Raw genomic sequence first — 12,934 nt, 5'->3', positions numbered from 1 at the left:
CGAAGCTCGCCTATTCATCTAGTACCTATACATTTCTAACTCGGTCACAGGCCGCATCATCCATGATGTGGTGCTACTCGTGTCATTTGGATAAGTTTGAAGAAAAAAAGAATTTGAATTTTGGACCAGCTGAACGCGGCAGGAGAGCACTACGATGAAGTTGGTGCGAGGAATTAAAGAAGAGGCGGTGCAATGAATTGCTTAAAGAGTGGAGATGCACGACTCTATGGTATTTCTTAGTTTCTTTTTCTCATTTCACTACAGGAATGGTGACAGATGCCGACGGCCAGAGTGTACGCCGACGGCTTTTTATCGGGGCCGTCGGCGTACGGCCTCGCCGGGGCAGCTCACGAACCCGACCGTCGGCGTACGAACACCGTCGGCGTAGAGGAGGCTACGCCGAGGGCAGCCGTCGGCGTCACCTTGGCCCTCGGCGTAGCACCGGCATCGCCTCTGGCCCAGCCCGCGCCGTCGACGCCCGCTCACGGCGTCACTCAGACGCCGACGGCCACCCTCGGCATAGGGCATGGACACCCTATGCCGACGGTCACCCTCGGCATATAGTATTTTTTTATTTTTTTTATTTTTTTCCCTCTCTCATATTACTTTATAATATGTTTCTATTATTTATTTACTAGTATGAATTATGTAAAAAATGGTTCTATTTTTTAAGAATTCGTAGATGGCATATGTAGGTCCCATGCATGGGTGACGCTCTTCGCGGACGGGTCAACCGGAGCCACTAGGCCCAACATTTGCTATCGATGTACATATGGGTAGATCCGCGGGGTCCCCGCCCTACGGTTTCCCGAACCCTAACCCTAGCTGTAACCCTAACTCTAACCCTAACTCTAACCCTAACCGTAACCCTAACTCTAGCCCTAACCCTAACCCTAGGGTTTCCACATACATTGCTAACTCTAACCCTAACCCTAACTCTAGCCCTAACCCTAACCCTAGGGTTTCCACATACATTGCTAACTCTAACCCTAACCTAACCCTAACTCTATCCCTAACCCTAGGTTTTCCACATACATTGCTAACCCTAACTATAACCCTAACGAGATCACTTGGTAAAACCCTAACCCTAGGGGTCCCGCCCTAGGGTTTCCCAAGAAACGAGATCACGGAGCGTCGAAATTGTTGGAAAACTTGCTTCTGCCCCTAACATACATGTACAAGTGTGATGTAAGGTTTGGCTAACCTTGGATGTACCCGGCGTTGACGATTTCCGCATAATGGGCTACCGGTTGGTAAAATCCGGGATCCGTATGTGGAAACCCCCACCATGGCTCGAACGGAGCCTATTTTATGGTAAAGTATGCCCAACCTATGGTTTCCATGTACATATGTCCTAAACAAAGCAAAATAAATAAAAAAGTCCATTGGTAAACCCTCGCACGGAGAAAGCTATAGGGGTAGATGTGTGGGGTCCCCGCCCTAGGGTTTTCCAAGTTACGTGACCACCGGAGCGTCGGAATCGCTGGAAAACTTGTGTGTGCCCACATGGCATGCACAAAAGTGATTTGAGATGGTTTTATATCCAAGGCTACCCCCCCAGGTGTGTCCGGCTTCTCGGACAGGGGGTTACTACACTTAGGCAGATTCTGCATGTACAGGGGGGAACTCCCTCGGAGTTGAACCGGAGAGAAACTTGGGATCATATGTGATGATCCTTGTTTCCACATGTACCTATGACCTAAACAAGCTCAAATGGAGGCATATGCCCACCGGGGACCCCGATGGGATGCGATCAAAGGGGTAGACCGCGCGGTCATCGAACTAGGGTTTCGTCGGAAATCGAGCATCGGATGTAGGGAATGGCCCCAAAACTTGTGTGTGTCCACATGGAATGCACAAAAGTGATTTGAGATGGTTTTATATCCAAGGCTACCCCCAGGTGTGTCCGGCTTCTCGGACAGGGGGTTACTACACTTAGGCAGATTCTGCATGTACAGGGGGGAACTCCCTCGGAGTTGAACCGGAGAGAAACTTGAGATCATATGTGATGATCCTTGTTTCCAAATGTACCTATGACCTAACCAAGCTCAAATGGAGGCATATGCCCACCGGGGGACCCCCGATGGGATGCAGTCAAAGGGGTAGACCGCGCGGTCAACAGAACTAGGGTTTCGTCGGAAATCGAGCATCGGATGTAGAGAATGGCCCCAAAACTTGTGTGTGTCCACATGGAATGCACAAAAGTGATTTGAGATGGTTCTATATCCAAGGCTACCCCCAGGTGTGTCCGGCTTCTCGGACAGGGGGTTCCTACACTTAGGCAGATTCTGCATGTATAGGGGGGAACTCCCTCGGAGTTGAACCGGAGAGAAACTTGGGATCATATGTGATGATCCTTGTTTCCACATGTACCTATGACCTAACCAAGCTCAAATGGAGGCATATGCCCACCGGGGGACCCCCGATGGGATGCAGTCAAAGGGGTAGACCGCGCGGTCATCAGAACTAGGGTTTCATCGGAAATCGAGCATCCGATCAAGGGAATGGCCCCAAAACTTGTGTGTGTCCACATGGAATGCACAAAAGTGATTTGAGATGGTTCTATATCCAAGGCTACCCCCCGGGTGTGTCCGGCTTCTCGGACAGGGGGTTACTACACTTAGGCAGATTTTGCATGTACAGGGGGGAACTCCCTCGGAGGTGAACCGGAGAGAAACTTGGGATCATAAGTGATGATCCTTGTTTCCACATGTACCTATGACCTAACCAAGCTCAAATGGAGGCATATGCCCACCGGGGGACCCCCGATGGGATGCAGTCAAAGGGGTAGACCGCGCGGTCAACAGAACTAGGGTTTCATCGGAAATCGAGCATCCGATCAAGGGAATGGCCCCAAAACTTGTGTGTGTCCACATGGAATGCACAAAAGTGATTTGAGATGGTTTTATATCCAAGGCTACCCCCCCAGGTGTGTCCGGCTTCTCGGACAGGGGGTTACTACACTTAGGCGGATTACGCATGTACGGGGGGAACTCCTCGGAGTTGAACCGGAGAGAAACTTGGGATCATATGTGATGATCCTTGTTTCCACATGTACCTATGACCTAAACAAGCTCAAATGGAGGCATATGCCCACCGGGGGACCCCCGATGGGATGCAGTCAAAGGGGTAGACCGCGCGGTCATCAGAACTAGGGTTTCGTCGGAAATCGAGCATCGGATGTAGGGAATGGCCCCAAAACTTGTGTGTGTCCACATGGAATGCACAAAAGTGATTTGAGATGGTTTTATATCCAAGGCTACCCCCGGGTGTGTCCGGCTTCTCGGACGAGGGGTTACTACACTTAGGCGGATTCTGCATGTACGGGGGAACTCCCTCGGAGTTGAACCGGAGAGAAACTTGAGATCATATGTGATGATCCTTGTTTCCAAATGTACCTATGACCTAACCAAGCTCAAATGGAGGCATATGCCCACCGGGGACCCCCGATGGGATGCGATTAAAGGGGTAGACCGCGCGGTCAACGGAACTAGGGTTTCGTCGGAAATCGAGCATCGGATGTAGAGAATGGCCCCAAAACTTGTGTGTGTCCACATGGAATGCACAAAAGTGATTTGAGATGGTTCTATATCCAAGGCTACCCCCCAGGTGTGTCCGGCTTCTCGGACGGGGGGTTCCTACACGTAGGCGGTTCGCATGTATAGGGGGAACTCCTCGGAGTTGAACCGGAGAGAAACTTGGGATCATATGTGATGATCCTTGTTTCCACATGTACCTATGACCTAACCAAGCTCAAATGGAGGCATATGCCCACCGGGGGACCCCCGATGGGATGCGGTCAAAGGGGTAGACCGCGCGGTCAACAGAACTAGGGTTTCATCGGAAATCGAGCATCCGATCAAGGGAATGGCCCCAAAACTTGTGTGTGTCCACATGGAATGCACAAAAGTGATTTGAGATGGTTCTATATCCAAGGCTACCCCCCCGGTGTGTCCGGCTTCTCGGACGGGGGGTTACTACACTTAGGCGGTTCGCATGTACGGGGGGGAACTCCTCGGAGTTGAACCGGAGAGAAACTTGGGATCATATGTGATGATCCTTGTTTCCACATGTACCTATGACCTAACCAAGCTCAAATGGAGGCATATGCCCACGGGGACCCCCGATGGGATGCGATCAAAGGGGTAGACCGCGCGGTCAACGGAACTAGGGTTTCATCGGAAATCGAGCATCCGATCAAGGGAATGGCCCCAAAACTTGTGTGTGTCCACATGGAATGCACAAAAGTGATTTGAGATGGTTCTATATCCAAGGCTACCCCCCCAGGTGTGTCCGGCTTCTCGGACAGGGGGTTACTACACTTAGGCAGATTTTGCATGTACAGGGGGGAACTCCCTCGGAGGTGAACCGGAGAGAAACTTGGGATCATATGTGATGATACTTGTTTCCACATGTACCTATGACCTAACCAAGCTCAAATGGAGGCATATGCCCACCGGGGGACCCCCGATGGGATGCAGTCAAAGGGGTAGACCGCGCGGTCAACAGAACTAGGGTTTCATCGGAAATCGAGCATCCGATCAAGGGAATGGCCCCAAAACTTGTGTGTGTCCACATGGAATGCACAAAAGTGATTTGAGATGGTTTTATATCCAAGGCTACCCCCCCGGTGTGTCGGCTTCTCGGACGGGGGTTACTACACTTAGGCGGATCTCGCATGTATAGGGGGAACTCCCTCGTACGTGAACCGGAGAGAAACTTGATATCATATGGGATGATCTTTGTTTCCACATGTACCTATGACCTAACCAAGCTCAAATGGAGGCATATGCCCACCGGGGACCCCGATGGGATGCGATCAAAGGGGTAGACCGCCGATGAAAGGGGTAGATCGCGGGGCTCCCGGATTAGGGTTTCGTCTACCGGAGGGAATATTTATGTAAGATAGGGTAATTATTGATACTACATGTTCGAATGACCTAACACAACACAAATTAAGAGAAAAGTACATGGGTCAAGCTGTTATGAGAGGCCGGTCAAAGGGGTAGATGCGGGGCTCCGGATTAGGGTTTCGTCTACCGGAGGGAATATTGAAGTAAGAAAGGGTAATTATTGATACTACATGTTCCGATGACCTAACACAACACAAAGGAAGAGAAAAGTCCATGGGTCAGCTGTCATCGGAGGTCGGTCAAAGGGGTAGATCTGCGGGGCTACCGGATTAGGGTTTCGTCTACCAGGGGGAATATTAAGTTAAGATATGGTAAAAATATTTATACGCATAGCTTGGGAATGTAGAAGATTAAAACAAATTTGCATGGAAATATATAATTTAATAAATATAATTGACATTAATAAAATTTAAATACAAAAAAAATTGAAAAATAAAAAAAAGGGGCTATGCGAGGGCTGCCCTCGGCATATGCCTGGCCCTCGGCATAGGGACGGTCGGTCGGCCGGGTCAGTTATGTGCTGGTCGAGCCAGACCAGCACCTAACCCTAACCACCACGCGCCCTCCCCCGAGCCCGAGCTCCCGCCTGCCCGCCGCCGCCTCCCGCCTGCCCGCCGCCGTCTGCGCCTCCCGAGCAGCCCGCCCGCCGTCGCCGCGCCTCCCGAGCCGCTGCCCGCCGCCATCTCCTCACCGCGACGCCGCCCTCGCGCCTTACCCCACCCCGCCGCCCTCCCCGGCTCCTCCTCCAACTCGCGCCGCTCGCCGCCTCCACCTCTCCCGAGCTCCCCTCCGCCTCACGCCGCCGCCGGCCCGGCCGCTCTCCTCCTCCTCACGCCCCCGCCCGCCGTCCCCTGGCCGGCCTCCTCCTCGCGCCCCCGCCCACCGAGCTCCCTGGCCGGCCTCCTCCTCGCGCCCCCGCCCACGGTAAGATTTCTTTTTTTTATTTGTGTATTGGTTTTAGTTGTTGAAATTGAAATGTGTAAGAAAATAGTAATTGAAATGTGTAATTGATTTGAAATAGAAAGAAAGAAATAGTAATTGAAATTGAAATTGAAAGAAATAGAAATTGAAATTGAAATTGATTTGAAAATTGGAAAGAAATAGAAATGAAATGGAAATGTGTAATAGAAATAGAAATGAATTTGTTTAATAATGGAAATAGAAATGCAAATGTGAATTTGTTCTAATAATGTGAATTTGTAATAGGCCATGTGGTGACCGCCTCGTCATGAGCACCCCGGCGTGACGATCCCGGATCTTTGACGCGCTTCTCGACGTTCGCCGACATCGACACTCCGTTGTTGGACTACTTCCTCTTCAGCCGAGGGTGAGCTAAATTTCCAACTTCTTCTCCGCATTTTCTTATGTCACTAGATTCATTTTCCAAGTCCGGTTGCGTAACCTAGGTGTCACTTCCCGTCCGCGAGCGTTACGCGGATAAATATGCATTAGTGGTCCGCATATTTTGAACCGTAACGCTTGCGGCATTTACGGGACGGTCGGCGGATGCGTAGTTGTCTACGTTTTCCATGTTCTACTCCGGTCCGAGTCGGGATTTCGGCGGCGCCTCCCCGTTGTTCTCCGGATGCACATCCTCTCGGCTTTTTGCCGAGACGTGTATCGGGAGAGCAGCGGGGAGGTGCTGCCGAAGTCTGACTGGACCGAGGTAGAGCATGGAGAACGTAGCCAACTACGGATCCGGCGGCTGCTAGGAGCCCACCTAGTAGAGATGTAGGTTGATGCATGCGGTTCGCCGGTAAAATAAATAAAAATATGATGCATTTAATTTCCTATTTGATATAAATGCTATGTACGTAGTTTGGCTCCCAATAAAGCGAGAGGATGGCTGATAATGGATGGATGTACAATGAGCGTGTTAGTGCGGCGAGAAAACGAGATGAGTGGACAAGGAAGACCCATTTTCTAGTGAATGAGTTAGCGCGTGGTACAAAGGGGCTGGTTCGGGCACTTTGCCCCTGTGTTCGCTTGCGTGAAGCGTCAACGTCGTGGGAAGGATGAAATGTATAGACACCTTCTGCAATATGGGTATATGCATGGGTACGTCACGGAAATCGACTTTGATGAGCGCGAACGTGACGGAGGTGAGGTGATGCGGCGGCGGCTCAATGGCAATGCGTACGATGGAGTTAGAGACTTTCTAGATGATCTCGTCCATGCCGATGTCCCGGATTCGCCGCCGAGCCGGAGGCGCCGCCGGAGCCGGAGGCGCCGCCGAGCCGGAGGAACCGAGCCAACCGCGAAGGCCTTCTATGATATGATTGCCGCGGCTAAGAGGCCTCTGTACGAGGGCGCCGCGATTTCTCGGCTCGATGCCATCTCCCAATGTCTAGCCGACAAGACCCGGTACAACACCACCCGTGAGGGCTTTGAAGCAAGTCCGAAAACAAGCCGGTAACATGTTGCCCAAAGATCATTGTACTGCCTCAAAGCACTGCACGCGACGAGGAGAATTATGAAGGACCTCAACATGGATTATCAAAGGATAGGCTGTTGTCCGAAAGGCTGCGTTCTATTTTGGAGACGAGTATGCGGAGGACAAGTGCTTGTCCCATCTGCTAAGCGATCTAGGTATGAAGAGGTAACGGGAAAGGATGGTCAGGTGAGGCGATCAAGCACCGCAAAGTCGATTCTTCGATATCTCCCATTCATAAAAAGAATCCAGCGGCTTTACATGCACGAGGAGACGGCCAAACGGATGACGTGGCACAAGTATGGGAAGAGATTCGTGGACGAAAACAACAAGTTGAAGATGGGACATCCATCCGATGGTACGGCATGGAAGAACTTCGATACAAAACACCGCCTTAAGGCAGCCGAGGCTCGGAATGTCGAATTGCGATAGCAACAGATGGCTTCAATCCATATGGTATGTCCACTTGCCAATTACGGTTGCTGGCCCGTGTTTGTTATTCCGCTCAATCTCCCTCCCGGAGTCCTAATGACGAGGAAGACCATGTTTACGTCGGCTGATCATTCCGGGCCCTCATTACCGGGGAAGAATTTGAGTGTCTACATGCAGCCGATTGTGGAAGATTTGAACCACTCTTGGCACCACGGGACATTGACGTACGGCCAGAGCATCGAAGACAAACTTCGCATGAGAGTTTGGTTGCGGTATACCATGCATGACATGCCCGGGTACGCCCTAACATGTGGATGGTGTACGAGCTGGTAAGTGGCCATGCCCGGTGTGCGAGGCATCGGCTTGAGTTCCTTTGGCTACGGAAGGGTCGCAAGTATGTTGCGTTTGACACGAATCGACGGTTCCTCAAAAGGAGGCATCCGTTTAGAGAAGACAAAAAGAACTTCAAGAAGGGCAAAGTTGTGCATGAAAAAAAAGATGTGCCAGAAGTTTGATGGTACACTTGTTGAAGCCGAGCTACGTGCTCTCGTGCGGCAGCGACGCCAAGCTGGCCATCAATTTGAGGGATATGGTGTAACGCACAAGCTGGACTCACGAGGCGGCTTTAACGAAGCTCGAGTATTACAAGGACCTCGAACTTCCGCATAACATCGATGTGATGCACACTGTAAAGAATGTCGCGGAGTCCGTCTTTCACACATGCCTGAACATTCCCGGGAAGTCAAAGGATAATGTCAAGGCTAGAGTCGATATTGAGATCCTCTGTGATAGGGAAAAATTACACATGAAGCGTCCTATTGGCCGTCAAAAGAATTGGTTCAAGCCGCATGCCAACTTCTGCCTTGATTCCATCCAAAAGAAGGAGGCATTCGCGTGGCTCAAATACGTCGTGATGTTCCCGGATGGTTATTGCTCGAATATGAGTAAGGGAGTTAATCTTTCGACGGGAAAAGTCACCGGGCTCAAGAGTCACGACTATCATATATGGATTCAGCGGCTCATGCCGGTGATGCTTCGAGGGTATATCCCCGAGAAAGTCGGCGAGTGCTTGCGCGGTTGAGCCATTTCTTCCGCACGCTACGTGCTAAGCGAGATATGTCCCGAGGTTATTGCAAAGCTACAACATACGGTGCCGGAGTTGCTATGCAATTTGGAGATGATATTTCCGCCGGGCTTCTTTACTCCGATGGCACATCTCATTGTGCACCTCGCCAACGAGGCACTCTTGGGTGGTCCGGTGCGGTTTCGTTGGCGATTACGTATTGAGAGAGAGTTTAAGTATATTCGAAAGATAACTGGAAACAAGGCCAAGATTGAAGCATGCATAGGCTGAGGCAATATGCCTTCGGGAGATGGCGAGATGCCGCGACAACGTACTATCCCGATGATGTTCCCACTCGGCATAACCCGGTCACTCGTTACAATGTCGACGTGCCCGAGAATGACCCCAAGCTAAAACTATTCCAATTCCCCGGTGGCAAGGCTGGTAAAGGAACAAAATATAAATTGGAGAACGAAGAGAAGGATTGTATAATGCTATATGTGCTTATGAACATGGAGGAAGTGATCCCATTCGTAAGGTAAAATGGTGAACAAATTACTTTGCGGCTAGTAACCTCGTCTCGGTCTAATGCTTATTTTCTCCTTTTAGCGAATTCACGGATGAAATGTGGCCGTATGATGAATTGCCCGATACCTCGGAGATGGACACTCTACTGAAAGACGGTGCTCCCGGAATTAATAAAAACTTTGTGACATGGTTCATGGAAAAAGTAATTTCTAACCTTTCCTCTTACATTGCAACACGTGACTTGTCCCTCTTATTACACGTAACTAATGCACACAACAAATTTGAAATGTTCTTGTAGGGCCGTGAGAGAAACGTTGATATGATAGATGAGTTGAAATGTGTTTCCCAAGGTTGTAGCCGTGAGGTGACCAAGTATGAGAAGTATGATGTGAATGGGTTTCGCTTCCACACAGAGACGCACCAGAAGGGCCGGGCGAATCCCAAAACGATAAATACTGGGGTCTTCACCAAAGGAGCCAACAAGTTTGATTACTACGGAAGGTTACAAAGTGTATACGAGTTGACATTCAATCGTACGAACGTGCAACTCAATATCGTCGTGTTCAAGTGTCATTGGTTCGACCCAATAGGTGGACGAGAGAAGTGATAAGTCCATTGGGTTAGTTGAAGTTAAGCCTTCAACCACCTATAGCGGAGCCGATGTCTTTATTGTGGCTCACCAAGCCAAGCAAGTTTATTATTTGCCCTACCCATGCCGGAAAGCGGAACTCAAGGGTTGGGAAGTCGTCTTCCGAGTATCGCCACATGGTAACCTACCGATTCCCTCGAGGATGATTACAACAACATTGACCCCGTGACATACGAGGGGATTTTCTATCAAGAGGAACGAGGACTTCGGGGAATATATTTTAGAACCGTTTGTTCAAGAGGACCTCGGGAACGATGCGAAACTCGTGGTGAGTCGGTGGTGGATCTAAAGGACATATCTATGCTCGAGAAGTTACTTGAGGCGAATGACAATTATGATGAGCCTCCACCCGTCGACCCTTCAACTTTGTACTCACAAGATAGTGATAGTGATAGTGGGCCGAGAAAGAGAAAGAGAAAGAGAAAGAGATGGAGTATGAGAGTGAGCGTGAGAGCGATGATGGTCAGTGAGGGTCTTTTATTCTTAGTATTTATTTGTCAACATGCTTCTTAATTGCATTGTGCCTTTTATTCTTAGTATCTTCATTTTATTATGTCAACATGCTTCTTAATTGCATTGTGCCTTTTATTCTTAGTATCTTCATTTTATTATGTCAACATGCTTCTTAATTGCATTGTGCCTTTTATTCTTAGTATCTTCATTTTATTATGTCAACATGCTTCTTAATTGCATTGTGCCTTTTATTCTTAGTATCTTCATTTTATTATGTCAACATGCTTCTTAATTGCATTGTGCCTTTTATTCTTAGTATCTTCATATAATATGTCTTTGTGCTTAAGCTGTTTTATTCTTCTCAATGCGGGTGAGTCGGACAATATGAGCAGCGGCAAGGCGAGACTCCGAGAGCTTGCTTAAGACGCTGGCGCAGGTGAAGAGGAATATTCCTAGACCCACTAGACGGAGTGATCGAGCCCCGGTGCTCAATCCGCGTTACGCCGATGGTACCGATGGAGGACGAGGACGAGGAGGACGAGGTGGAGGTCGAGGACGAGGACGAGGAGGACGAGGTGGAGGACGAGGTGGCGGCGGGGTACACATGGACTTTGACGAGCCACCCTCCGCTTCTGGTGACGTGGCTCTCGAGTTGTACCTAGAGGGTCCGTCTAGTGGGGAGGTGGAGATGGAGACGGAGTCTACACACGAGTCGGACTCTAGGGCTGAGTTGGAGGTGATGGAGGATGGGGGTGCGCCGAAGCCCTTGAAGCTTCGTGGAGAAGCTAGAGTCCCCGATGCGAGGAAGGAGCCGAAGACCCATGATGACAAGGCCCTTATCATTCCTTCGAGCGATGAGTAAGTGTACTACTTCAGAAATTTCGAACATGTATTTTCATCTTGGGCATAATAAACAATTTGGCATGTGTACTAATGTGTGATTTATTTGCAGCAACTGGACATGGGATGCCAAGCCCCCCCGCATGCCTAACGGCTTGCTTGGGGCTACGATTAAGAAGTTACGGCCCGGCGAGATACACTCCCCTTAGCACGGTCCCCGGTGGCCCGACGAAGCTAGCCACTACTTGGGCGGACTATGAGGATGCCCCTGCCGTAGGCTTCGCGGCAGCTGCCGAGGTCTGTGACCACCAAGTTACGGGTAAGGCATATATTTCTCGAGCACCGTTCATAGTTGATGACCCTAATGTGCTAACTCATGACTTTCACAACTGATTTATGCATGATTGAAGTGCTTCTATCGTGTGGACCCGGAGCATGACACGCGGGCGCGTCTCACTTTGCGTGGCGCTTGCGAGAGGTTGACACCGCAGCGGTGGTACAACCAAAAGTTCACCGAGCGCTAGTGCCTTCCGGGCTAACAAGGGTAAGAGGGTCAAGAAGGAGTACTATGTTGGTAACGAGCCTACGGAGGAATGGGCAATGACCATTGAGGAGTACATGTCGGTGAGTAAAATGTCAATGAGATTCTACATTGTCTGCTAAGTTTTCATTGAATTATCTTGAGCTGAGTATTGCGTTTTCAGGTTTGTCCGGAGTGGGCCGAGCAGCATAGGGAGGCATGGGAGGAGCTGATTAGGGCGAGGTGGCTCGGGCGGGACGAGGAGTTTGCAGCCGTGTCGAGGCGTAACATGGAGAACCGAGGCACCGGTGGCACACACTGCGCGGGAAACCGCGACTACACCCGCTTCAAGGGGAAAAAGGTATGTATATACATGGAACGACCTTCATTCATTTCCCGCCATGTCTCATTTGTGCTACGCTTAACTTTTCTTTTCGCGATGCAGGTGGCCGAGGCACCACCTGGGGTGGTGCTTCATGATGCCCGGATATATGACATGATGCGGACGAAGCGAAGCCCAATCCCGCATTGCCTCAGCCACGGTACTACGGCAATGCCAAGGCCGCCAAGGAGGACTACTCGCGACATGGTCAAGTCTCGTCACCCCGAGGTGGATGACCCCTTGAGCATTCCGGTCGACGAGGAGTCGTTGGTCTCGTCGGGGCACGGGCGTCCGCATGGCCGTTTCCCTTGGATGAATAAGGTGGTCAAGCCTACCCACTCCACGAGCTACACGCGCCTCAAGCATACCCTCACCGCCGACAGCCCCCAGCCTCGTCCACGGCACTGCTCGTCCACCCGCCTACGATGTAAGTTTCCTCATTTTCATCCTCTTTCCGGTTTTCCTTCCTACATGGCTAAGTGTTTACGAGATTCATTGTTTCTGAAATTGTAGCTCGAGTTCGAGGCGGCCTTCGAAGCCTGCAATGAAGCGTATCGAGCGAGGCCGCTGCCGGTGGAATAGGCAGAATACGGCCTACATGGCGTATATAGGAGTAAGTACTGAATCTTTCTTCACGCAAGTAGATGACAAGTCTCGGTTTGATGCTTTATTTACTGCAAAGCCTAACTTGTAACCTATCTTGCAGGAAATGATGATTTCTAT

This window comes from Lolium rigidum, chromosome 7 (assembly GCF_022539505.1).
Source record: "Lolium rigidum isolate FL_2022 chromosome 7, APGP_CSIRO_Lrig_0.1, whole genome shotgun sequence".
NCBI classification, from domain to species: Eukaryota; Viridiplantae; Streptophyta; class Magnoliopsida; order Poales; family Poaceae; genus Lolium; species Lolium rigidum.
Note: the sequence above shows the minus strand (reverse complement) of the source record.